Here is a 26,490-nt window from a genome sequence, read left to right as displayed (position 1 = left end):
CAGAGCTTAATTTGTGCCGGTGCTTTCCGGTGCTAAGCACCGGCACTTAATTTTCAGGGCCGGGTCTATGGCTCGTCGTAAATTACAGGTCACTTGGTGTAATGGAATGCGGTCCTGGGGGGGCCCCTCGGGCTCCGACAGGCTCGGTCTAAGGAAGGAAGGAAGGAAGGAAGCGGCGGCAGGCTTCGTTCTCTCATTCATGCCATGCTGTCCAGTGGTGCACAGAGGCAGGCGAGCGCGAGCGGCTCCCCCACCCCAGATCACATTCTACTCTCCAAGCCTCTCCAGTCACAGTGGAGCATGTGCCGGTGTGTGTGTGTAGGGGGGAGGGGGAGGAGGGAGATGGAGGGAGAGGGGCTGTGAGGGAATAATAGGGGACGGGGAGACGGCGGATAAAAGAGCGAGGTAGAGATGGAGAGACTACAGAGAGGTAGAATGGATGGACGAGAGGAGAGAAGGTGAGGGGAAGAGATGGGCACACGTGGGAAGAGAGAGAAAGGAGAAGCTACAGGGAGCAGCAGGTGAGAGGAGTGAGGAGGGGGTGTAAGGGGGTTTGAGGGGAGAGAGGAGAGCGAATGAACCCCAGCGATGGAGATGGCAAGGAGGGTGGAGAGGGAAAGCAGCGGGTAGAAGGGAAAAAGATGGGCAGGTATGAGCGGTTGAAGGTGGTAGACGAAGTGAAAGAGACGTAGCTCCAATCAAGGCTGTGGCCTGCACACACTGTTTCTGCAGGCTTGTGGTGATTACAGCTGGCTTCTATCAGGCTGACTGTAGTGCACTGCTGCTACAATGTATTCTGATGCCCGCCCCGTGGCGCCGCTGAGGCAGGATGTAATTCAAAGTCTGCCCGTGGTGCCGCAGGGGGGGAGGGGGGACATCACCTCCGGTCCTGTTGCCAGAGCGGGAAATTGATTGTAAAGTCACGTTAGATTTCTATAGCCGGGCTCGACTATAGAAATCTAACGTGACTTTACAATCAATTTCACCTGGGGCCTATTTGTGATTAATACGTGTCGGTGTGTTTTAGTTTCAGCATGTCTTCCCTGCCAGATATTCAGTGCAGCGCGAGGCATATATAAGATGAAGGTCATCTATGCGACCAGCGATATAATTGAATAATACGGCCTTGTTTTTCCCGCTATTTCAATACTAACATGAAGGCGTTTTTTTATTGTGTTTTATGTTCATTCAAATTATATCTGTTGTATTATAGTGGTGTGGGCAGTATTATGGTCATATTGATAATTGTTGAAGCGTCATGATATGTTCATGTGGCTATTCCCAGACGCCACAAATTCAAGCCAAAATTTTGTTTCCAAATTCATGTTTTCATTTGTCTAAGTGTGCGCGAGATAGATGCCAGCGGGTACATTTAAACGTGTGTTTTTTAGTAAGATTATATAATGAGTGCTGCCAACGTGTGTTGGACCCGGCCCTTCTGGCAGGTTCACCCCGAAACATTTTGCTTTTTGTTGGTGACTTGGTTTAATGATTTTTGGCTTCTGCGCACTTTTACCACTGTGTCCCAGGGTAAAGTGCGTGCGTGTGTTGAGGTTGGCCTGCCCTCCCATAGGAATGCATGGGGGAATGTATGTGTCCCTGGTAGTTCCTGATGCGTGGGGAGTGCAGGCCCGAGTTTGGTATGTGCGGACTCGTGTGATTGAATGCTGCGCGATGATGTGTGCGGCGTGCATGTACCTAGTGTGGAAGTGCCACTTCTAGAAGTGGGCACTTCGGTGTGCAGTATGAAATGTGTGGCTTGTCTGGCGATTGGCTGGTGGAGGTCACGTGACGGGTTAGGGAAATCCCCAGAGTCAGGAGGAGTCACCCAGTGGTGGATAGGGAGTTAGCATATTGATGGCAGGGGAGGAGTACACCTGGGTCCTGAATAGGGCAGGGTTTTCCCCACACAATGCTGGCTCCGCCCCCTGTGGTGCGACTGATGACTCTGGCCTGTCCACTGAATAGGGAGAGGGGCTGAGCAAAACAAAGTGCTCAGGGACCAGTTGTAACTGGTTCGCCCCTTCCCTGCACATTGAAGACAAAGGGTTTACTGTATAAAAAGGGGCTGTGTCCCCTTACAACTTGTTCTCTTGCTGATCCAACTTGAGGGGGGGCCTGCTGCTGCTGGGCGCCAGGAGAGACCACCACTGGGGACTGCCTCCCTGCTGGAGGGCCCTGTGAGCTGGCCCCTGGGCCCAGTCTTTGCCCCCCTACTCCAGAAGACTTTGGCTGGACTTTATTTGTGCCCTAAAGCGCTGGGAGCGCTTTATTTGTAGCCCTAAGCGCCTGGAAGCGCTTTTATCCGCCTTTAGCGCTCGGGAGCACTGTCTTGCTGCAAGCCGGTGCCCACCCGGCGTTTGCCCTGTCCTTGCCGTTGGCGGGTGCCACCCCGCTTATTTGTGGTATATCGCGGCGGGTGCCCACCCCGCCGTTTAGCTCCTATGACGAGGGAGCCTACCCCTCTTATTGCTGAAGTTTTATATCACCGCTGAAGCCCGGTCCGGGGAAGCCTGGAAGTCAGGCAGCCTTCGTTGGGACGGGGGCGGGACTTTGAAGCAGGAAGCTACGGGAGCCTACCCCGCGCTCCTGCCCTCGCCGGAGAAGAGAAGGGTCCCTGAGGTACTGGCTGCCCGAGCGGGGCTCTCATGAGGAAGAGGAGAGCCCCGCCGCCTTCGAAGACGTCAGGGCCGCCTCTGCCAGAATCCCGGTGAGTGGGGGCAGCAGTGTTGGGTGCAGAGCGCCGGGCGCTCCATCGAGGGGGGGGCAGTGCTTCTTGAGCCTGTCGGGCTCCAACGCGGGCCGCGGTGTGGCCACGAGTCCCCCGAGTGGGACTCCAACATAGGGGGCATTGTCCTTGAGCCCGAGAGGCTCCAACGAAGGGGCACGTCGTTCTTTTAAAGCCGGCGAGGCTCACGAGTTCCCCAAAGCGGAACTCCAACATTGGGCGACATTCCTTGTTCACAAGCCCGCGAGGCTCCATGGGGGCAGAGGTTGTTTAGAGCGCAAAGGCTCCAACATTAGGGGCACCATCCTTTTCGAGCCCACGAGGCTCCAAACGGGGCATTTCTTTGGTTAGAACCCAGAGAGGCTCTAGGGGGCATTTCTTGTGGTCTTGAGCCCACGTGGCTCCTACGTTGCTTTGGGGGCATTAGTCCTGCCCAGAGTCGGTGAGGCTCCAACATTGGCCCCAGTAACATTGTCTTACAGCTGCCCAGCACTTAGTGGGCAGCTGCAACGTTTAGGTTGGGTACTCTACGCTTGGTTTGCGCAGCTGGCGCAGCCTGACTGGGACAGAGCGTCCTAGCCCCGACAAGGCCAGTTGGCCTAGGGACTGCCACAGGTGGTGGCTTATGTGAGTTTCCTAACCTGCACCTCTGAATGTATGTTTATGCGTCATGTGCCTTGTTTTACACCGCTGAATGTATTTTGATGCATCATGTGTTTTCTTTCATAACACCGCTGAATGTTTTATGCATCATGTGTTTACCTGCCCGGCACCTCTGAAGGAGTTTATGCGTCATGTGCCATGTCCTACACCACTGAATGTTTTATGCATCATGTGTAATGTGTGTTTACCCCTACAGGTATTGTGATACTTAGGTGGTTGTTTGTTTTCTCCTAGTACAGGTGGTGCTAGTGAGGTCCTAGTTCCCTGCGCAGTATTTTCCTAAGGTGGTTAGGGTTGCGTAGGTGGTACTTTCTTGTTACCAGTAGTTACTGGTCGTGTGTTATATGTATATTTTGTGCTACAGTAATTTTATATTCTAAAAGTGCTAATTCCTGACAGTGGTCCATGTGGCCCTGTCCCCTGTATATATAATCCCTTGTAAATTCTGCCCGTGCCTGTTGGCACATTATAAAGTGTGTGTTTTTATCTAATGTGTTTTATTATAATACAAAGGTTATTTTTATATAATACCTTGTGTGGAGTTTCTTTTGTGGTGGGCCTGGGGTGTTGTTGCTGGGTGCGCGCGCAAACGCTTTACACATTGCCTCAGAGATAAGCCTGACTGCTCGTGCCAAGCTACCAAGGGCGTGAGCAGGGGTTGTCTTTGGCGTGTAACTTCCTTGCCCTGACTAGAGTGGTGGTTTCTGCCTGGCTTTGGCGCAAGCCCTAGCCAACCAGAAAACCCCAGTTCTAACATTGGTGATCAGCGGTGGGATTTGGACGTGCGTTTGCGCTGTACCGCAGCAGCGACTGGCTACACTACAAAACTCTGCATTTAGATACATCTCATTTTTTTGGGGATTATTGTTTTTGAGTTCCATTGTTTCTTCTCCTAAAGGTGTCCTTTGTGAATTATGTACTCCTGTGTTAGCTCAGACACTCAGGTTCCTTGTGTTAAACTCTTCTCAGGAACGTCCGCCGAAATGGAGCCTGCTTTTAATTTCTGTGGTCTGTTTAGATACAGTAGGTTGGAGTTGGTAAGGTTCTGTGAAGAGAGGGACATAGAGGTGGGTGAGTCAGATACCCAGTCCAAACTGAGGGACAACCTGATCCTATGGCAAAAGGATGAGTGGGAGCGAGAGCGCAGCGAGGAAGATAGGGCCCGGGCCGCACGCCGAGAGGGTGGTGGGTCTGAGGGGAGCCCTGAAGATTCAGAAGAGAGGGAAGGTTACCTGACAGGGGCGCCAGTAGACAGTGAAGACCCCCTAGATAGGGAGTCCCTTGCTGGGTCCAGTGTCAGGAGCAGCACCCCATCCCTTTCCCTGTCCCCAGAGGAGTGGATAGATAGGAGGGAAGAGAGGGAGCATCAGCTGGCCATGGAGAAGCTCAGGTTAGAGCATGCCAAGGCGATGGCGCAGCTGGGGGTGGAGGAGAAAAAGTTTGAGACTGAGAGGGTCTTGGCGGAAGAGAGGATGGCGGAGGCTGAGAGGGCCTTCGCCAGGGAGAAATTAGCTCTAGAGGGTAAATTGTCCCCTGAGCGCATTGGTTTTCTGGATTCCCCCGGGAGGGTGGAGTCCAGTGGTGGCAGCGATAGAGAGCCCAGTGCAGAGAGTCCCATTCCCCATTCCCAGAGTATGGTACCTGTTTTCCAAGAGGAGGAATGTAGGTTGAAATTCAGGGGCAGTAAGAAACTGCCTCACCAGTCTTGGGGCACATTTGTGGGTGAATGTGAGGATGCACTGGACGATTGGTTAAGGGTACACACGAAACGGGCTTTTGACGGACTGTATGCTCTGGTTATCAAGGAGCAGCTGCTTGGTAGTTGTTATCCCGGGTTGCGCCAACACCTGTTGAGGTATGGCTCTTTTTGCCCATGGGAGCTGGCAGAGGAAGCAGACCGTTGGGAGGGTGCCCAAGGTTCTGATGAGGTATGGGAGAGTGCTTCCAATAGCAGTGGCTCAGGGATCTTCCCGTCCTGGATGGGGGTATAGGTTCAGAGTAGCCCAGCTAGGTCCCAGAGTAGTGAGAGGGGTGTAGGGGCTCACGGCCTATCTCAGTGGAGTAGGAGTGAGTGGGTGACTTTGAGTCCCCAGAGGCCCGAAACCCAGTCTCAGAACCTGGATGGTTTCTTAAGGGAACACCAGGTTGGGGGCCTAGGCTGTCTCGTTAGGTCACTTGAGGAAGCTAGCCTAGGGTATGGAGAACCTGGAGTCTCTGTAAATGGAGCTCCAGTGGTTCTGGTGTCAGGCAGTACCGCTCCGGTAGGGAGGGTACAGAAGTCCGGCGAGAGGAGTGGCATGGGGCTGTGTTCCCCGGTGGAGGAGCCAGTGGGTCAGGGACCAGCCGGTAGGGCTGAGTCTCCTAGAGGTGACCATGGTGACTACACGTCTGTCCTGGGGGATCTCCGCGCACTGTCAGGTGGACAGGGGACGGGAGATCTGCGCCAGGCAGACTGTCATGCAACATATGAGGCATATGTTACTCTAGAGGGGATACTGTGTGAGTCCCCAGAAGTCCTGGAGTGCCAGGCAAGTATGCAACCGAAGGTTCTAGACCAGAGGTTGGGAGGCCAGGTTCAGGATCAGCCTGACCTGAAGGGTCGGACGACTGTAACCAGTGTCCTGACCAGTTCTTCTTCCGGAGGTACCGTCCCAGTTGGTAGGGAGCAGGACTCTGGAAGGGGGTGCAGAGGGTGGGAGAGCCCGCCTCTGACCCCGGTGTAACCTGAGGGGTTAAACCCTAGGTTGGGAGGCCAGTTCTCAGGGAGAAGTCCTGAGCTGGTGGGAAAGTTGATTTCTGAGGGTGCCTCTCAGAGGAAGAGAGGATGGAACACTAGAAGAAGAGGTAGGGGGAGGAGAGCCTCACCCGTGACTGTTGGTCAGCTTGAGGGTACGGACCCTGGGCTGGAAGATCAGTGGATGTTTAGAACAGCCCTGATGAGGGGAAGAGTGGAAGATGGTCACTATGTGCCAGGGGTTACTACCCCCCACTCTGTGGTTAGGCAAGGACCAGTGGCGCCTAGATGGCCTAGGGCCTGGTCCTGGCCACGGACAGCTGAGGAGTACCAGTGGAGTAGCCCAGTTGGTCCGCTTGGTTTTTCCAGAGGGAACCACGTGGGTTCAGAGTGGCGTAAAACCGGAGAGTGTCCCTGCCGTTGCGGGCCTGCGTCTGTGTTTTATCGCCCAAAGCAGGGAAGACCATGACGGTGGTGATTGGTCTGCCCTGCGTTTTGGCTGGAAGGGGGTTGTGTTGGACCCGGCCCTTCTGGCAGGTTCACCCCGAAACTTTTTGCTTTTTGTTGGTGACTTGGTTTAATGATTTTTGGCTTCTGCGCACTTTTACCACTGTGTCCCAGGGTAAAGTGCGTGCGTGTGTTGAGGTTGGCCTGCCCTCCCATAGGAATGCATGGGGGAATGTATGTGTCCCTGGTAGTTCCTGATGCGTGGGGAGTGCAGGCCCGAGTTTGGTATGTGCGGACTCGTGTGATTGAATGCTGCGCGATGATGTGTGCGGCGTGCATGTACCTAGTGTGGAAGTGCCACTTCTAGAAGTGGGCACTTCGGTGTGCAGTATGAAATGTGTGGCTTGTCTGGCGATTGGCTGGTGGAGGTCACGTGACGGGTTAGGGAAATCCCCAGAGTCAGGAGGAGTCACCCAGTGGTGAATAGGGAGTTAGCATATTGATGGCAGGGGAGGAGTACACCTGGGTCCTGAATAGGGCAGGGTTTTCCCCACACAATGCTGGCTCCGCCCCTGTGGTGCGACTGATGACTCTGGCCTGTCCACTGAATAGGGAGAGGGGCTGAGCAAAACAAAGTGCTCAGGGACCAGTTGTAACTGGTTCGCCCCTTCCCTGCACATTGAAGACAAAGGGTTTACTGTATAAAAAGGGGCTGTGTCCCCTTACAACTTGTTCTCTTGCTGATCCAACTTGAGGGGGGGCCTGCTGCTGCTGGGCGCCAGGAGAGACCGCCACTGGGGACTGCCTCCCTGCTGGAGGGCCCTGTGAGCTGGCCCCTGGGCCCAGTCTTTGCCCCCCTACTCCAGAAGACTTTGGCTGGACTTTATTTGTGCCCTAAAGCGCTGGGAGCGCTTTATTTGTAGCCCTAAGCGCCTGGAAGCGCTTTTATCCGCCTTTAGCGCTCGGGAGCGCTGTCTTGCTGCAAGCCAGTGCCCACCCGGTGTTTGCCCTGTCCTTGCCATTGGCGGGTGCCACCCCGCTTATTTGTGGTATATCGCGGCGGGTGCCCACCCCGCCGTTTAGCTCCTATGACGAGGGAGCCTACCCCTCTTATTGCTGAAGTTTTATATCACCGCTGCAGCCCGGTCCGGGGAAGCCCGGAAGTCAGGCAGCCTTCGTTGGGACGGGGGCGGGACTTTGAAGCAGGAAGCTACGGGAGCCTACCCCGCGCTCCTGCCCTCGCCGGAGAAGAGAAGGGTCCCTGAGGTACTGGCTGCCCGAGCGGGACTCTCGTGAGGAAGAGGAGAGCCCCGCTGCCTTCGAAGACATCAACGCCGCCTCTGCCAGAATCCCGGTGAGTGGGGGCAGCAGTGTTGGGTGCAGAGCGCCGGGCGCTCCATCGAGGGGGGGGCAGTGCTTCTTGAGCCTGTCGGGCTCCAACGCGGGCCGCGGTGTGGCCACGAGTCCCCCGAGTGGGACTCCAACATAGGGGGCATTGTCCTTGAGCCCGAGAGGCTCCAACAAAGGGGCACGTCGTTCTTTTAAAGCCGGCGAGGCTCACAAGTTCCCCAAAGCGGAACTCCAACGTTGGGCGACATTCCTCGTTCACAAGCCCGCGAGGCTCCATGGGGGCAGAGGTTGTTTAGAGCGCGAAGCCTCCAACGTTAGGGGCACAATCCTTTTCGAGCCCACGAGGCTCCAAACGGGGGCATTTCTTTGGTTAGAGCCCAGAGAGGCTCTAGGGGGCATTTCTTGTGGTCTTGAGCCCACGTGGCTCCTACGTTGCTTTGGGGGCATTAGTCCTGCCCAGAGTCAGTGAGGCTCCAACGTTGGCCCCAGTAACATTGTCTTACAGCTGCCCAGCACTTAGTGGGCAGCTGCAACGTTTAGGTTGGGTACTCTACGCTTGGTTTGCGCAGCTGGCGCAGCCTGACTGGGACAGAGCGTCCTAGCCCCGACAAGGCCAGTTGGCCTAGGGACTGCCACAGGTGGTGGCTTATGTGAGTTTCCTAACCTGCACCTCTGAATGTATGTTTATGCGTCATGTGCCTTGTTTTACACCGTTGAATGTATTTTGATGCATCATGTGTTTTCTTTCATAACACCGCTGAATGTTTTATGCATCATGTGTTTACCTGCCCGGCACCTCTGAATGAGTTTATGCGTCATGTGCCATGTCCTACACCGCTGAATGTTTTATGCATCATGTGTAATGTGTGTTTACCCCTACAGGTATTGTGATACTTAGGTGGTTGTTTGTTTTCTCCTAGTACAGGTGGTGCTAGTGAGGTCCTAGTTCCCTGCGCAGTATTTTCCTAAGGTGGTTAGGGTTGCGTAGGTGGTACTTTCTTGTTACCAGTAGTTACTGGTCGTGTGTTATATGTATATTTTGTGCTACAGTAATTTTATATTCTAAAAGTGCTAATTCCTGACAGTGGTCCATGTGGCCCTGTCCCCTGTATATATAATCCCTTGTAAATTCTGCCCGTGCCTGTTGGCACATTATAAAGTGTGTGTTTTTATCTAATGTGTTTTATTATAATACAAAGGTTATTTTTATATAATACCTTGTATGGAGTTTCTTTTGTGGTGGGCCTGGGGTGTTGTTGCTGGGTGCGCGCGCAAACGCTTTACACATTGCCTCAGAGATAAGCCTGACTGCTCGTGCCAAGCTACCAAGGGGGTGAGCAGGGGTTGTCTTTGGCGTGTAACTTCCTTGCCCTGACTAGAGTGGTGGTTTCTGCCTGGCTTTGGCGCAAGCCCTAGCCAACCAGAAAACCCCAGTTCTAACAACGTGCTATTAAAAGTACTAGAAGCAGGGGCGTAATACAGGCCCCTGCAGCCCCCGTAGTGCGGGGCGCCCCCGGAGGGGGCCCCCATCCACTTCCGAAGCCTTCTCACAAAGGCTTTGGAAAAAAAATACTGTAGCTGCTGCCTGGCTGAAGTCTGCTGTACGGGATGGGATCACAGCACAGTGAAACATAAAAATCGTGCAAAATGAAAAAATGTTGGCAGAGGGGGCCCCTGGGTAAACGCGCCTCCATGTCTCTTTAAGCCAGCGAGCAAGGAAACACATGCAGAGCCCAGGGTGAGAGAGGGGAAGGACAACGCAGGGAAGAAGAATGGCAAACAAGAAAAAGCAGGCACTTAAAAGGCACAGGTGAGAGGGAAAAAGAAAGAGAGAGAAGTGCGAAAATTAGTGTGATTTATAGCTCCTTTCATTTCAGTGTCTCTTTGTGATCTTTGTCTGCTCCTATCCTATTGCAGCAGAGAACTTATTCAGCCCATTCCTCGCAACAAAAATTATTTTATTCTAACTTTTTATGAACCAGCTAATTTTTCGCCATGATTAGTAAGTACACTGCTCACTTTCGCAGACAACGCGGCTCCGAGTCAGCAGGGTGGCAGGTGCATGATGGGGGTGGGGCTGACGGACGCTTCCTGATTCCAGCGCCCTGAAGGCGGCACAGCCGAGGTCCGAGAGCTATAAACTCTAAGCCCAGACCGAGACCCAGCTGCGGAGTGATAAGAATAACCGTGCCCCACAGCTTTGCAGCCCTGAACAAGTCTAACAGTAAGGTGTTGAGCCTCCTATATTATTTATGGTCATGATATTGTGGCTCACATTGTCTGAGCTCCACTACTGGGCTGCCATTGTCAGCAAGGCATAGCTCCACCTCCGACAGACTGCATCTTAAGAGGGCCTAGCTCCTTTTGCTATAGGTATTATTTCATGCTTCTAAAGTTAAACATTTTATTTGGAATAATGGACAAACACAATGGGATAACACATTCATTGAGAGCTGCACCTTACAGTCAATCCTCAGGTTCTGACAAAGTCACATTCTTCAGTGCAAAAATCTGCCTGAGTGCTGTAGAGCTGTGGACTGATGCAAGAGCTAATTTGTTTAATTCTACTTTCTTCCAGCTTCTCTGAATGTTTTTCAGCAATCCTGCTCATAATCTTGCTGGGTAGCACTTAAAAAATACTATATTCTAATGTTGAGTTGTATCACACGACTGTTAAGATCAAAATGTCCCCTGCAAGATAAACAAGCGTGTACCCCTGTACATGACTGCATGTGAAACTAGTATTCCGACCTTTATTTTGGCCCTAGCATCACACTAATCTAGCAAGCACATAGCAGCCTAGTTCTGTCCCTGGTAGTGAGGGGTACAGATCCTGTTCTGTGATTTGGGGCGCACAAGAGGTGTAGTAGTGTACTGGGTTCTTTGAATCTATAATGTGACCAAAACCTTTCCTGGGTGCTAAGGCGAGGCAAGCCCATAGGCTGCTCTTGTGTAAAGTTATGCTGCGATGTGAAAACCTGAGCGTTGCACTGGCATCCCATTTGCATGTTGAGTGTGTGTTTGTGCAATGAGTGTGTAGGTAATGTATGGTAGTAGGACTCAGGCTCTTTTGTCTGCCCCTGGTTACTGCTTCAGGAAGGCTGATGTCTGCCAGATGCACTCATTTGTGCCCATGTTTTGGATACTAACGCTTGGAGCCAGGAACCTTGCTATCTGCTGTAAGAGCCATCACTTTGTCTTAAGGATGTGTCTGGCAAGCAGCCTGAGAATTAAATTGGAAAGAAAACCAGCCCATGCCAGTTCTTAAAGCTTAGATCATTTATCTGGAAAATGTCTAAGAGAGATACAAACCACCCCACTTCTTTTCAGTTCCAAGTTCTTCTTAACCAAGGAAAGTAGCATTTTACAAAGTAATCATAGGGCTGCTCTGGCTGATTCTACCTGACAGCTAGAGTCCTAGAGTTAAGGGGACATCGCCCTCAGTCTGCAATCAGTGCTTGATGCGCTAGAGGTCTGACTAAAGTACCTAGAAGCCTGCCGGACTACTGGGAAAGGGAAGAAGTATGCCTGGCCATGCAAGAGGAGGGACTATCCAGGAAGAGAAGCCCAGTGTGTTCCCGACAAGAGCAGTAGCCACAGAAACCGGGTATGCTGTTCCATGTTGTGGAGGGGTAACCCAGATTGCTTTGCACAGTTTATTTCTGATCTGCTTGAGAATCTACCACAAAACTTATCCTGTGTTGCCTAAATGTTTGTCACAAGCTTAAGAGACACGTGTCGCCTCAGATGATCTGAGTGAAAGCTGTGTCTCCACAGAAGCAGAAAGTCCTGATCGACCTGGCTGCTGTAACTACCAGAGGATACCACCTGGAGAGATTCAGGTTGGAGGCCACAGTTGCCACTCTAGAACACCAGCCTGCAGCAGGCACGAAGTTCTGCCACCAAGGACTAGTGCTGCCGCACAGATCTGCCTCGCTAATCCCACTGGTGAACTTCATGGTAAGCAAGGCATGCTGGTGTGCCCCACAGGAGCTGCTACCAAGAGGGCAGAAGCCCTGACCACATCCACCATAGTCAATGAAATTATATGATTATCCAGCAGGTAAAACACAGTGCATACTCTGCACCCATAGAAACTTCTGAGCTCTTGCAGCCCACACTACCTCCATGGGAAGCCTGCAATTGCTTGCCCTAGCAATCCTGAGAGTCAAGCGCTGAAATAGTTGTACTTGTCCATGAGCCATAGTAGGGCAGACTCCAAGACACCAGCGAGAAACAACATCAACCACCACATTTGGGGCCCAGTAGTTCACAGGAAGTAGAACTCCGCCTCTTTCATTCACGTTCTACAGAGGCTACATCCCTCCTCATATAGTTTATGTCTGTAATATATCGAAAGGGATGCAATACATTTTGATCATATCTAGGAAAAACCTTGCAAGATGAAAAGAAAGCTCGTACACCTACTTTGTCTTGCTACATGGCTTTCATCGTCCTCGACCCACAGCAAAAGCAACATTTTAACAATGTCCTTCTCTTGGACGGGTATTTCTTCGCAACTATTTCGGAATAAAGTGGGTTAGAGTCTTCCACCTGCCCCGCAGACCTGCTGAATGTTTGATTCATGAGTGGCTAATTTAATCTGGTTCCTTATTCCGTCTATGTCTGGACCATGTTGCGTCGAGGATTTGTTGTACCAATTATAAAGGTCAGACCATAGCATAACCTTTTCCCAGTTACATTAAGAAGGGGGCCAGCGTGGTGAACTGCTCCTCACCTTTTACCGGTGAATTCCATGCATATTTGAGAAATGTCAGCGCTCGTTTTTTCTTCACATTTGATTTCACACAATTAGGGCATTTTTCACCTTTTCATTATTCATCGCTACCACCAGGTGTGAAATAGAGGGCAGGGATGGCAATCAAGGCAAAAGGTCACTCTCCCAGCTGCCGAAGGGCAGGGCACTGATACAGATTCCATATAAGATCAAACAAAATGCAAACTATGACGAGGCGTTTTGTCCCCTACTGAGAGAGAACACAGATGTCATTGCATCGCTTAAATTTCTCTTGTGCTAAAATAACTCCTCCCCCGTCTTCAAGTTGTCAACATCTCCAGAACTCGCCATTACATATTCATAGCAGACAATGCAGCAAGGTAACAGGCCAAAAGGTTCGTGTAAAGGTCAGAGAAGTTTTAAAACCCGAGGCTGAAGAATTCTCTGGCAGCAAGACCTCGTTTTTTTAATCTTTATTTCATTCGTGGGATTGATACAAGAATGAACGATATACCTACGAGAGATGTGACAAACTAGACCCCAGGACAAAATAAAACCGCACAATAAAAAAGAAACGAGTTCGGGACAGGATTTCATTAGACATTTATAAGAAAAACAATTCTATGAGGAAATAGATAATAGACAGAAAGAAATGAGACCGTCCACTAAAGATTGAGGGGAAGAGGTATTTAAAATAAATTAGTAGCAATAGAAGAGATTCATAAATGCAATCAGGTTATTTGCCTGCGTCTGTTACAGTTTATGTATGTCAGCTGTTCTGCAGTGGCTTAAAGGAATATGTGTCCCATGAAGTAAATAATTAGTCTATTTCAGAGAAATATTGTGGACAATTATGTCATGTGAAATTGAAGTCCACAAAACAAATAGGAGGAGGTCAGAGTGTGTTTTTCAGAAACACTTTTCCGATTAGTTTAGCTCAGTTGAAAACAGAATGCTTTGTTAACAAAACAATCGTAGTTTAAGTTCCTAAAATAAGGACTGCCGAGAAAGGGCAAGAAGTATGTTTTTATTGTCTGCATTCAAGAATTACGCAGTTTGATCTTTATACATTCGCCTCATGCACAATGACCAAGCTGCTTTTGCAGAAGAATCCATTTGGAATTCTCATTCCCTTCTAAAGAAGTACAGCCCGAATAATAAATGAGTTTGCGCATCTTAGTTCCGCTTCTCTCCCAAAGACAGCAAACTCTGAATTTAAAATCTGAGGGCGGGAATTCCAGAAAGTGTGAAATTTACGTCTAAGAAATTGCATTTATGAACGCTGAAATCAGTCAAAACATTTTATTTTTCAGCTCTGGTTCTGTCTGCATCTGCTTTTCTTCAAGCCAGTCACTACCTTAATTCCCCGAGGCAGATCTGGCTGGCACGAGTGTTTTTTACTGCTTGACCCCAAAAGAGCGAGATACAGGGCCCCGGTCCTTAACCTCCTTGGCTAATCCGATCTACTCTTTTTTCGTAAAATACTAAAAACGTGGCTGTTTACTTCTTCCGTTATGCCCTAATACTCAATAACGGCAGTTGTATTCCTATTCCTTGTAAGTCCCTGGGGTTGCCACGTGTTTTATACACCAACATCTTCCTTTTTAGGTCTCGCCTACGCAGCGCACATGCGCTGCATAGGCGGAGACCTCTTGAAATCGATTCGGTTTTTCGCCCAAAAACGTGCACGCATTGCAATGCTTTAAATAGCAACGCATGCACGTTTGGCGATTCCCTTGCGGGAGCGAGCTTTGAAACCATCTGATTGTAATTAACTTCAAACAGATGGTGCCCCTTGCTCGCTTCTGCAAGGGAAACAGGCGCAGGCCCCCTCCTCTCTCCCCTCCCCCTGCTGCCTCCTCCTCTCCTCGTCAAACTTGTTGTATTTGTATGGTCGATGACGAGCTTTATTTGCCTCCGGTTGAAAGGAAAGTATGGGGTCTCCAGCACTGTGAAGATTGCTTAACTTGGATTTTTTTTTCTTTTCAGGTATGCCGAGCATTTATCATCAATACGGCACCACTCGCACCGTTCATTCAGGGCATTGTTTTTGTTTAGGAAGAGGCATTAGCGTGTCTATTTTCTGCATCACAGGCTTTTCGTCAATACTGCCACATGCCAGCCGGACATCCAGGGCCGGCTTTAGCACTGGTGGCACCCAGTGCGACAATGTTTTTGGCACCCCCCCACCCAATGACCACCTGTGCAATGAATTCCCGCACTACCACCACCCCTTAACAGTCTCCATAACCACTCTTACTCAGATGCATTCAATTCGTTTTATAGTGTCACTCATAAAAGTGAAGGGTGTCAGAGCACTTTACATTGCACACACATTACTCAACCATATGTGTGTAAATCAATGTATAGGAAACATTACCTAAAACAGAGTGGTAGGATTTATATATCATCCATTCTGGTAGGCAATAAAGTTTAGGGGGGCTTTGTCTGGAGAAGCACAGTCTCAGACTTTAAAACGAAGACCATGGTTGGGGATTATCTTTAATAATTGGATTTGACTTCTACCCAAATCAACACTTTGTACAAAATTAGGATATTGTAAGGCTGGGGAAAAATCAATACACTTTCATCTATACTTAAAGTCTGCATTTCAGTTCTTTGACAGTTAATAGTTCACTGCGTTTTATTAGTATTTTACGTAACAAAACAAAGTCTCCAACGAAAGCAGTAATCCCCTGACCTATTTACGTTATGTTCACTTCGTGATTTGCATTCTCTGCAGCAGGCATATTAACCCTCTGCACTAACTTATGATGAATCAAAACATCCCCCAGTCAAAACTTCAACTAGACAAAACTTCTTTCTCTCTCCAGGATGAACATCAATCACCGGAGTAGGCTTGACATTTTTATTGTTAGCTGAAAAATGCTGGAGGTCAGGAACGCTGCTAAGGGTGCTTTGAAAAATAATATAGTCTAGCAAACAGGCGCCCCCATGCTAAGCCAACACCCGGTGCGGTGGCACAGGTCGCACCGCCCTAAAGCCGGCCCTGCGGACATCCATAATGCAGAGAGCTGGAGATTCAACGTGGAAGCCTTCCTGCAGCGCCTAGATTTCACACGCACGATGGTGCAGCGTTTGGCACTGCCAAAAAGCAGTGCGCAACTGGTAGCCGTTTACTAGTATGGACTTCTTCAGGGCAGTCAGGAGCAAGTGCTTTAGATTTTTTACTGCACGTCACTGCTAAAATAAAGGAGGCGCCGTTAAATCTGCTGGTCGACCCCTCGGTGCAAGTCACTGGCTCAAAGCCCAACGAGGCTCCTCAGCCTTTTAACCTTCAGAGGTCGATAAGAGGAGTACCAAGCAGCTGGGTATAAAATGCACACAATCAACTCTTAATTTTTTATAGTTAGACCTGGAGGACTCAATCGTTTGCATATGTTTTTTAGAACGTTTAAATTCAACCAGCTGCAAATAAACATCTCTCCCATATGCACAAATTGTTTGGACAACTCAGCAGGTTAATACATGTGTTGCTGAGATCTGTGCAATCTACACAATGCAGACAGGTCCGTAGTCAGAATCATGGGCCACCAGTCAACTGGTTGCTACGCGAGCTATAGACGCAAGCGCTCATGTCTTAGGAGGTTTCCACCACTTGTTCCGTTCCAGAGTAGAATGCTTGTGCGCATGCCCAGCTTCATTGTCAACAAGGGTTGGAACCAATTTGAGTCTGTAAATGGTGTCAATATACTGCTCTTGTGCTTGCGCACTTAGGTTAATTGGAGCCAGTGTGCATGTCCACGCAGAGGCCCAGTAAGGAGGAGAGTGGTCACATAGCTTTCCGCGCACTACTTCCAGCTTGGTAGAAGCAAAAACAGAATGTAATAAATCAAAAATGCTATTATATGCTTGAAAGGTTAGCTTGAAAGCCATAACGGCATCTTTTCACAGGCAATGCTAAGCAGAGGGTAACCACCTCTTTCGAACGGTTCAAGACGAAGAGCAGAATTCAAGGTGAGGTAGAAATTGGTGCAATAATGAAGTCCTCTCGAGAATTTGTTGCACTGCCCTCCTGGGGACCTCCATTGCTATACTCTGCTTTTTAAGGTCTGGTCAAAACAGCGTTCGCTCTGTCATTCTAGAGCCTATTGTTAAAACAAACATTGGCAACGCCAATAGACCAGGATTCATTGTGCTTTACTTATACAATCAGCCACAATACTCTACATTATTGTCAAAATGTATTAATAAACACATAAGGTCCTAAAAGCAAGACCTATTGGCTATGCCAATGCTTGTTTTCACTGGCTGCAGATGCTGTGGGTAGTAATGGAGAGCACCCAGAAACTCATGCATTTGTGTATGTTCACAAACAATTTGCAAGTAATTGTATACACTGGAAACGCATGCATGTGTACTCATATAATTGCTTTTGCTGAAGGAAAAAAGTGATTGCATGTTTTTTGACTAGTAGGTTACTGCCTTTCCCAACATCATTCTTATGCAATACCCAGGAACCTTATGATAAAGGTATGCCAGTGAAGATTCTGTGACTAGACCCCTGATTTTAGGCACTGCCAGGCAAAATGCAACCAAATATGCATTGATGGGACTCCAGCTCACCAACTGATGTGGCTGATGATTCTATTGACTATGGGGCCCATTATGATATCGGGCAGATCGCCACCGCCGGGTTGGCGGTAGCGATCTGCCTGCAAAACGTCCCTGGTTCATCCCCCGACATATTAGTATGGGGAGAGGCACTGCAGCGGACGGAAAGACCGTCCGCCGCTTTTCCGCCAGTCGGATTGATGGCCGGGCGGAAAAGGGACACAATATGGTGGCATCCATATTAGTATGCCTTTCCATGGTGGAGACTCTGCCATGGAAAGGCATTGGGTAAAAACTTTGGGGGCCCGTTGCGGGCCCTAGGGGTTGTGTGGTGGGTGGCTGCACTTAGGGGACACTTACGGTACCCCCCAACATTGGCATGCCAAGGGTGGCAGGCACCTCGCGGTGCAGGGATGAACTGCACCCCTGCTTTCCACGATGCAGGCATGCATTCCGCTCGGAATGCATGCTTGCATTGTGCTGGATACGAGTGCAACCGAACCCTGTTCGGTCACATCGTACTAGCAGGGCCGTAACCGACGACAGCAGGTTGGTTGGTAATGGCTCCTGCCCGATGTCGGACGGACCTGAGACCGTCCGATATCGGAATCGGCGCCTTAGTATACATTTTTGATCTGTATCGATATTTTCTTAAGCAGTATTTTTGCTCATTTGTGAATTTGAAATTTTAGTACTTAGTGGAGTAATTGTCTGTTTTTTTCTTTATTTGGGATTTCACAAGAACAGAATCATCAGAGTCATATCCAAATGTTGGACGATTCTTTATCCATATTAGTATGTGAATGTGAGGCAGCTTCTTGCTTGGTACTATTTACTCCAGAAGAAATCAACCACCTGTCCTAGGGTTTTTTACATTTGTTAGGAACTTAATCATACTTTGGAATTTGTGATTAAAAAATCTGCATACATTTGCTAGATCTAAAGAATGTAATTCCTCTGGTGTTTTGATACATACATCTGTCAAATTATTGTTCACCTGTAGTACGAAAGTGTAAAAATCATCCCATAGGTATTCAGCACAGCTTAAAGTGAGAAACCAAGTAGGTTTTCCCAAATTCCTTAACAAACATTTGAGTTTTTTGTGTCTTCTGAACCAGTATTCATTTGTACCTCTCTGTCATGCCATAATAGTAATTAAGTTATATACCAGGTTCTAATTATTACTTTTTACTTAATGTACAAATTCTTTACCTGTTATATCATTAAACCCAGTTCCAGTACGCATCACATGGACAACAGCAAAAGAGGTAACAGATAATTCACTTCATAGAGTAAAATGAAAATATGAGGTATGTTTTTCCTAAAACATGGGTCTTCAGAATTTAGTCTTGTAGAACGATATTCGCTTACAGAAATTGAAATTGGAAAATCATCACATCACCCTCATTTTCCAGTTGTAAGTAAAGCTGGATAACATCAATCACTAAAGTTTTTTCCCCAAATACTAACAGGATTTCCTGTACCTTCTCTCATTTGATAGAGTTCTTAGGCTTCAACCACAAAATCTTTAGAATGCAAAGGGTGTTTACTGTAGTGCTTGTATATTTTTTCTGACTGTTCTTTATTCATTTTTATAAACTGACCTATATTTGTGTCCTCTAGAATTTATAGATCACTGGTGTCAAGTCCTTCACTTGGAAGTTGTTGTACTGTGTTATGTTGTAACAAGAATGAAATAGCATTTTGTATTTTTGAAATGCATATGAATTCTTACCAAATCTTTTAAATCTGTTGTAGTAACTCTTCTAATTCGCCCTGTGCCTCCACCGTGTCAATATTTTTCTTAAGCAACTTTTCCTTTTAATGAACGCACTCGTTTCCTTGCTTGAAATTTTCCAGATTTAGGTTGCATTCTAATAATAATATGAAAAAGATGTAAGGTTTAAATTAAGATGCTTTTGTATAAATTAAAATTTTGCAATTCAGAAGGTATAGGGTAAGTTTCCAAATTATTCCAAATAGACCCTGAAGGCATACAGTTTCAGTCAACTTTTCCAATGCAATAATAACATACCATCAGATGAGAACAGACATCATATCTGTATTGCACAATGAGATAGAGGGCAAGTTTTCTCCAAGCTTCTCTAGCTTTTTTCTCCATGTTTACCTTTAAATCAATAAATTGTATTTGTTTTCCATAATGTGTTTGTCTAAAGCAAATGCTTACATTACTGTAATTTCTGCTATGGTTTCATGAAATTCCAAAATGTCCGAGTTAGACTGCGTGAAGTCCCTAATTGTATGATTTGCTGTAGTTTCTTTGTGCAAAATATTTGTGGAGACGTGTTCCCCACAGTCACCACTAAAGTATAGTTAGTAATTGATAGGACCTTCCCTGCATTACAGTGTACTAAAGCATCTTTAATTGACTCCAATTCTATTGCAGGGCCTTTCATTAAATATAAAGGCCGTACAAGCTTTCTGATAGTGTAATGATGTATTGTAAGCATTTTAATGAATTTAAAAGTTGAATTACAGTTGTAAGTTTTTTAAGCCAGACAAAACTATGCCCTTGTTTCTGTGTAAGATTGCGAAATGGGTAGTTGTCCACGGTTTGCAAAGTTTTAATTTTGACATGTACATTTTTTTTTTTAAAAAGGTAATAAAGTTCAGTAGTATTTCCATACAATGTTTTGTCACTTTGCATATAGAGGTGTAATTGTATTGGTAAACAGGATGTTTACTTCTTTTTTCCTGAACCTCTTTTTGTGAATGCTCTATAAAATTGGTTAGTTTTTTCTCTAAGCCAACAACAAATCCATGCATAACTTCATAGCAACTACCTTCATTGTTTACAGCTAGAAGCCATGTAGTATATGTATGGTAACCTTCTTCATGAAAGTATGGTTCACTACTTCATGTGTGTGTTTACCATCCTTCAAATATATTTGAAAAATTTAAGTGATTCAATATCCTTTTGAGTACCTTAGATATTTTAAAAGTTACAATTAAGTGTGTTAGTGTTTTCATGGGATTCATTGCTAAAATAAATAATTTCCTTTTCACCGCAAAGGCTTTCTCCACAATTAAAAATTAAATGAACACATAGTTTCTGTTTCAGTTTAGCAGTACGGTGTTTAAAAGAAGGATTATTTCATAGTAAATTTCTAAGGGCCAGATGTACGTCCATTACAATTTGCGAGTCCCAAATTGGGCTGTTTTGCGTCTCGCAAAATGTAATTTACAACAGTGTCTCAGATACTGTTTGCGAATTCTAATGGGCTTGCAAATTGCATGCCTCAATAATATTCATGAGGCAGGTGCAATTTGAGAACCCATTGGAAATGGCTAACACTCTCAGGGATGGTGGCCCGCTGGGGTCAGCAGACCACCATGTCTGTGACTGCTTTTTAAATAAAGCGGTTAAGTTTTTTTAATTGCAGCCCGTTTTCCTTAAAGGAAAACAGGAAGCATTTAAAAAAAAAAAAACGTTTCTGTGTAATTTTTTAAGAGCAGGCAGTGGTCCATCGTACCACTGAACCACTGCCTCCTCTTAAAAATATTTTCGCATCCATTAACAAAGGGGAAGGAGGCCCTTGGGGAATCCTTCCTGTTTGTAAGTGGCTTACCTCCTACTTGAGTAGGTGGTAACTACGAGTGTTTTGCGACCGCAATAGCAGTCGCAAAACAATGGTACATACCATTGGGACTCGCTATTAGGAAGGGATGCCCTTAGCACGCCCGTTCCTAAACGGGCCGATTTACCATTTGCAACCGCAAAAAACTGTTTTAACTGATTAGAGATAAAATTAGTCTTCCTCCTTGTACGATTATACAAGAATGAAAAATGTACCTGTTTCTTTTAAGTATGTTGTTCTTTATTGATCACCGCATGTTTGAGTTAATTTTCTGGGAGGAAACTCAATTTTTACTATGCAAACATTTAATATTACTCCTACCATTATTCTTTTTACATCATCCAGTTTGTCCTTTGGATTATTTGACTATCCTTTTTTATCATATCTTTGGAGCTCATTTACATTTTTTTAGATAATCTTTCAAAAGCATCATGGCAACTTTGAGTATACCTGCACCAAAAAAAAAAAAAAAAAAAAAGAGTCCTATTACTAATAAATACAATAAACTATAAAATAAACATTTAGGGCCCTATTACAAGTTTTGGCGCTGCGGGCGGTATGCCACTTCCGCGCCACCGCACTGACGAGTCTCGCCGCCACCCCCCAGATTACAACATAAAAGTGGGCTGGTGGGCGGGCAGCTTGGTGGCTTGACGGTCCCGTGGTGATGCCTCTTTCAAAGGTGGTGGTGCCTTTAAAAAAGGCACTGCAATGGGACTGTACAACAAGGTTCCTTCATGCCATGGACTCGAACATCCATGCTGTGCAGAAACTGGTGTGCATGTATTCCCCCCTGTGTGCATCCTCTTTGCTTCCTCACTGCCATGGTGTACATGGTGGAAGAACCGCTGTGACGCCACCGGCGGAGAGGAAACTCGTAATATGCTTGGCGGAACCGCAGCAGTTCCACAAGCAAATTGCGGCTTCCTGACTGCCATCCCACCGCCAGGGAATGGCAGATCCCTTGCAGCGGTCCCAGGCAGTCCGGCCACCCAAATCGTAATGGGGCGGTCGGACCAGTTGTGCGGCGGTGGCTGGACTAGACACTGCGAGTCTGGCGGTCCTTGCACCGCCAGCTTCGTAATCAAGGCCTAAATGTCCATGTAACATTTGTTTAATAATAAATATTATTTCAGTGTCTTCTAATTTACCTTCGATCTAAATAAAGGGTCATGTTATTCCCACAAGAATGGAACACTGAGAAACACATAACTGTATCCGTAAGCTTCTGTTTGAGTACAGCTGTAATAAAGCAAACCATAGTACTATTGGGCTATGTTGAAAGCTTACTGTTAAATATTATACAATAGGTATTACTGTTACATCCAAAAGTTATTTATAGCAAATCATACAATTGGATACTTTTCTCATACCACTAAAGTTAGTTAGAGTTATAGAATAATTTTGAACCAACTACAAAGTACATCACAAAAACTTAGGGTTGTACATTGGTATTACTGTGCTCAATTAGTGAATGTAGTCAGATGACCTTCATTTCAACTGAAATAGCTGTATGTAGTTTATAGTATGCTAAAAGTTAACAGTCTAGCCTTTTTAAGGATGAATGGGCTGCAGTTCTACTATTTGTGCTATGTGTGCTGCTCTATGTTATATTGAACCAATCAACATGCTTCTTTCAGAAGTATAATATGTACAAACAAGATCTTTTGGCACTAACAGCTTCTTCAAGATATTTGTAAAACAAAATGGTTCATGTGTGGATAATTGGACACATTTAATTTTTGGGGCTAAAGAGTATACCAAAAGAAAAGAAATACAGCATAATTTAGGTGTGCCAAATGTTGAAATCACATGGGTGGGCGTAAATATGGTTTAAGGTAGAATAACATCCAACCTCTAATTTCATCACTTAGTAATGGTAATTATTCCCGTGTTATGATTATTTATTATGGAGGCAATGATATAAGTAACCTCACAGGTGTGAAAATTGACGTGAAATCAACTTTTATATCTTTAATTAGTTTATTTCTTCACACCCATTTTGTGAAAAACTCTACGAAAAATGCTGCAAAGTGTGAAAAAAAACGCAGACATGGAAACAATATGGTGTTTGTGTTCCTAAATTATTTCAACATGTCCTCCATGCATCACCTTAACATTATGTTTTCAAATAGTTTTATTTATTGTGCTAATGGTGTCCAATTCACTACAACTGGCAATTACATCTTCCTTAATAACATGCACCAACTCCGACTACAAAATATCTCAATTGAAAATAATGAGTTATAATAAAATATTCTTTTAAGGGCCAACCTAACAAGAGTATCAATATATACGGGGTGTATTTTTAAAAAAAATACTTTTTCGGCACTGCAGTACTCTGTACATTTTTAAATACCCATTATTACATCACACACCTTTTACCTGTACATGTAACAAGTAAAGCAAACTTTGTACACTTGCAGTTTTCGACGTTCCTCTTCCTTGGCGTGGTGAGTGACTGGTCAGATCTCTTTTACCAGGACAAGGAGCACCGTGAGCTCCATGGCAGGGTAGGTTAAGGCATGATTCCTGACATTAGCAGGTTACTGCCAGTGAATCCTTCACCTTGTGATGTCTCATAGGATCCCTTGACGGTTTTGTGTATGTCATAAATTTAATTTGTTTTTTGATTTGATCATTTTGAGCAGCAGCACTGAAATTAGGTCCTGAGAAAAGCCGTAACATCTCTGTTGAGGGTTTTAGGCTGAAACATGTCAACCTTTGTTTGACACTAAAAGCTGGTTTAATCACTTCCCAGAATGCCCTGTTTTTATTCCTGGCCCAGGGACAAACAGATAGAGATATTTGTGAACCCTGTAGCTAGGTTTAATTATCATTTTCACCTCGCTCTTCTGCCCTCAACACCCCGAACTCTTCAAATGAATATTTATTATACATTTTTCCGAAAAATTCCTGAGCTCCACCCTCTCAGAGAGGGGTTGTAGCACATACTGTGGCTATGCATCACAGTACGAGGAGGTTCCCAATGATGAAGCATGCCACCTATGGTGGGTGAGGGAAACCGTCCTTTAAAAGGGATATTTCACTATAGACCCAAGTGTTTCTTTTTGTGGTTCATAAATCAACATGGCTGCCATGAATTTTTGGAGATGTCGTCCTTAGCCAATCAGATGATTCCATGTCATCGCTATGTACTGAGATTGTACTGCAATACTACAGCAGTCACAGATAAAGATAAACAAATACCATATAACTTAACATTTACATACTTAATTTGTTGCAGTACCCAAAAGTATAATCTGCACAACCTACTATGAAATATTGCCAAATTTCACAAAAATCCAGGTTATGGTTTTTGCGCTATGCGAAATACAAAATTTGATTTCACTTTGGGACCTCCCTTTTTACTCTGCACCTCCTTGACAAAATGCTGCAAAACGTTCATGACTCCAAGCATGAAACTGAGCCAGTAGGTGTGCAAATTTGTGCAGACATTCATCAAACAGGTGCAAAGTTATTAAGGGACAAAAATCCCCAAAACTCCTTATGTTTGGTCACCCTAACTATAACTGGAGTACCCACCGCTATGATGTTTTATATATATATATATATATATATACAAATATATATATATATATATATATATATATATATATATATATTTATTATCTACTGGCGGTCGCCAGTAGATAGTTATAGTTAGGACCATGTTTCCATAGGAAATCCGCAACATTCTATTTGGAATAACTTTGGCGCCGGTCGACGAATCCTCGCGAAATTTTCAAAACTAATGGTGCGCTACGCTCCGCTCCTACCCTGAAAGTCTCGGGGGGATTCGTCAAGCGGGGGCTGAGAAAAAAGGGGGTCCCAAAACGCGTTTTCCCCATGCATTTTTCCATAGGACCTTTAGACACAACTACAGCCCGAACGGCTGAACAGAGTTACTTGAAATTTGGCAGAGAGGTAGTCTACAGGTCAAGAAAGTGCCTTTTGTAGGTCTGGTGTAAATCTGTTCAGTAGTTCCTGAGAAAATAGCATTTAAATCAATATATATATCTGTGGCAGCGCTCCGTGCGCTTACCGTGCGCTTACGGTAAGCTTACCGTACGCGTACGGTGCCGTGCGCGAGCGCGATTCTGATTGGCTGTTAGATCTTAGTAAACATTCGAATCGGTCGAAACCAGGAAGTGTCGGCCGCCATTTTCTCTCTCGCACTCTGAGGGGGGGAGGAAAAACAAAGTTGGATAACATGAAAAGGGGCAGCCTAGACAGCTCCTAACCACCTAGCCTTGGTTAGGGTGTCCCAAAAGAACCCCCAAGGCCAAAAATTCAATTTTTTTTTTTTTTGAAAAAACGCCAAATGCGCTTACCGTACGCGTACGGTCAAAAAACAAAAAAAAAAAAAAAAATATCCACATTTTCCCCCACCCCCGTGTGCAAAAGGTGCCCGCTGGGCACCTTTTGTGCTTGGCATATGTATAATTTGAGCATTTAATAGATAACCTTTCACAACGAAGCGCATAATATGTCCTCCGTGTGCGGACGGTGCGCGAAGGGCATCGTGCGTACATGGCCCATCCAGCGTAACGGAAGGGAGGACGGTGGCAGAGTCTCCCCGACCCGCTTTACTATCTGCTGTGATTGCAACAGCGCTTTGCGCTCCCCACTAGCCGGTAAACCCTGTTCTAGTTGGAGCGCTGCCCTACCTGTTTCTTCACAGCACCGCGCGGAGATACACCTTCGGGTGTGATGCCGGCGCGTTACAAGCCCATAAATAAATAAATAAACATGGGCACGCGGTGCCCACCGTGCGTGCACGGCACTAACTGCGTAAAGTGGGCGCGCGGTGCGCGAAGCGCATCGCGTGCTCACTGTGCGCGCACGGTGTGCGAAGCGCACCGTGCGCGCACGGAACGAACTGCGTGAAGTGGGCGCGCACGCCACGAACGGCATAAAGTAACTTAGCATTTAAAAAACCGTACAAATTCACTGAAAAAACCATAGGTTTCACACATGTTATAGTTAGCTGGACATTTCACTCGTGAAAAACCATTGAAATTCCCCCGTTATAGTTAGTGCAGGCAACTATAACTCACGCGACCGCAATCCTCTGCTGATGACATATGTGTCTTTATGAAAAAAAAATATTTGTAATATATGTATAGCTAAAATTTAATGGAAGAAGACATGGGCAAATAAGTGTCTAAATACAGTATTAGCATCAGCAGAGGATTGCGGTCGCGTGAATTATAGTTGCCTGCACTAACTATAACGGGGGAATTTCAATGGTTTTTCACGAGTGAAATGTCCAGCTAACTATAACATGTGTGAAACCTATGGTTTTTTCAGTGAATATATATATATATATATACATATATATATATATATATCTCCAGCCAGCTCACTTTCCCAGTAAAACGGCGCTCTTTGATGGTGCGATATGAACACGGCTGAGACATGCCGTCATTAAATTCGAAACGCTTTTCCTGTTCGGAAATATTTCAAACGCACTCACGAGTATCCAAGTAATTTGAAACTGAGGGCGGCGACCCACTTGGGAGATAACAGTGACTACCAGTCCCAGAATCCACAGCGTGACTCACCTGGAGTGTATCATGTCACGTGTTTTGCCAATAAATAAGGGGATGTTACTGGTTGTTTTCGTTTGCCCTCCTTTGTTTCAACTGCCCAA

This window comes from Triturus cristatus, chromosome 6 (assembly GCF_964204655.1).
Source record: "Triturus cristatus chromosome 6, aTriCri1.1, whole genome shotgun sequence".
Classification (NCBI taxonomy): Eukaryota; Metazoa; Chordata; class Amphibia; order Caudata; family Salamandridae; genus Triturus; species Triturus cristatus.
Note: the sequence above shows the minus strand (reverse complement) of the source record.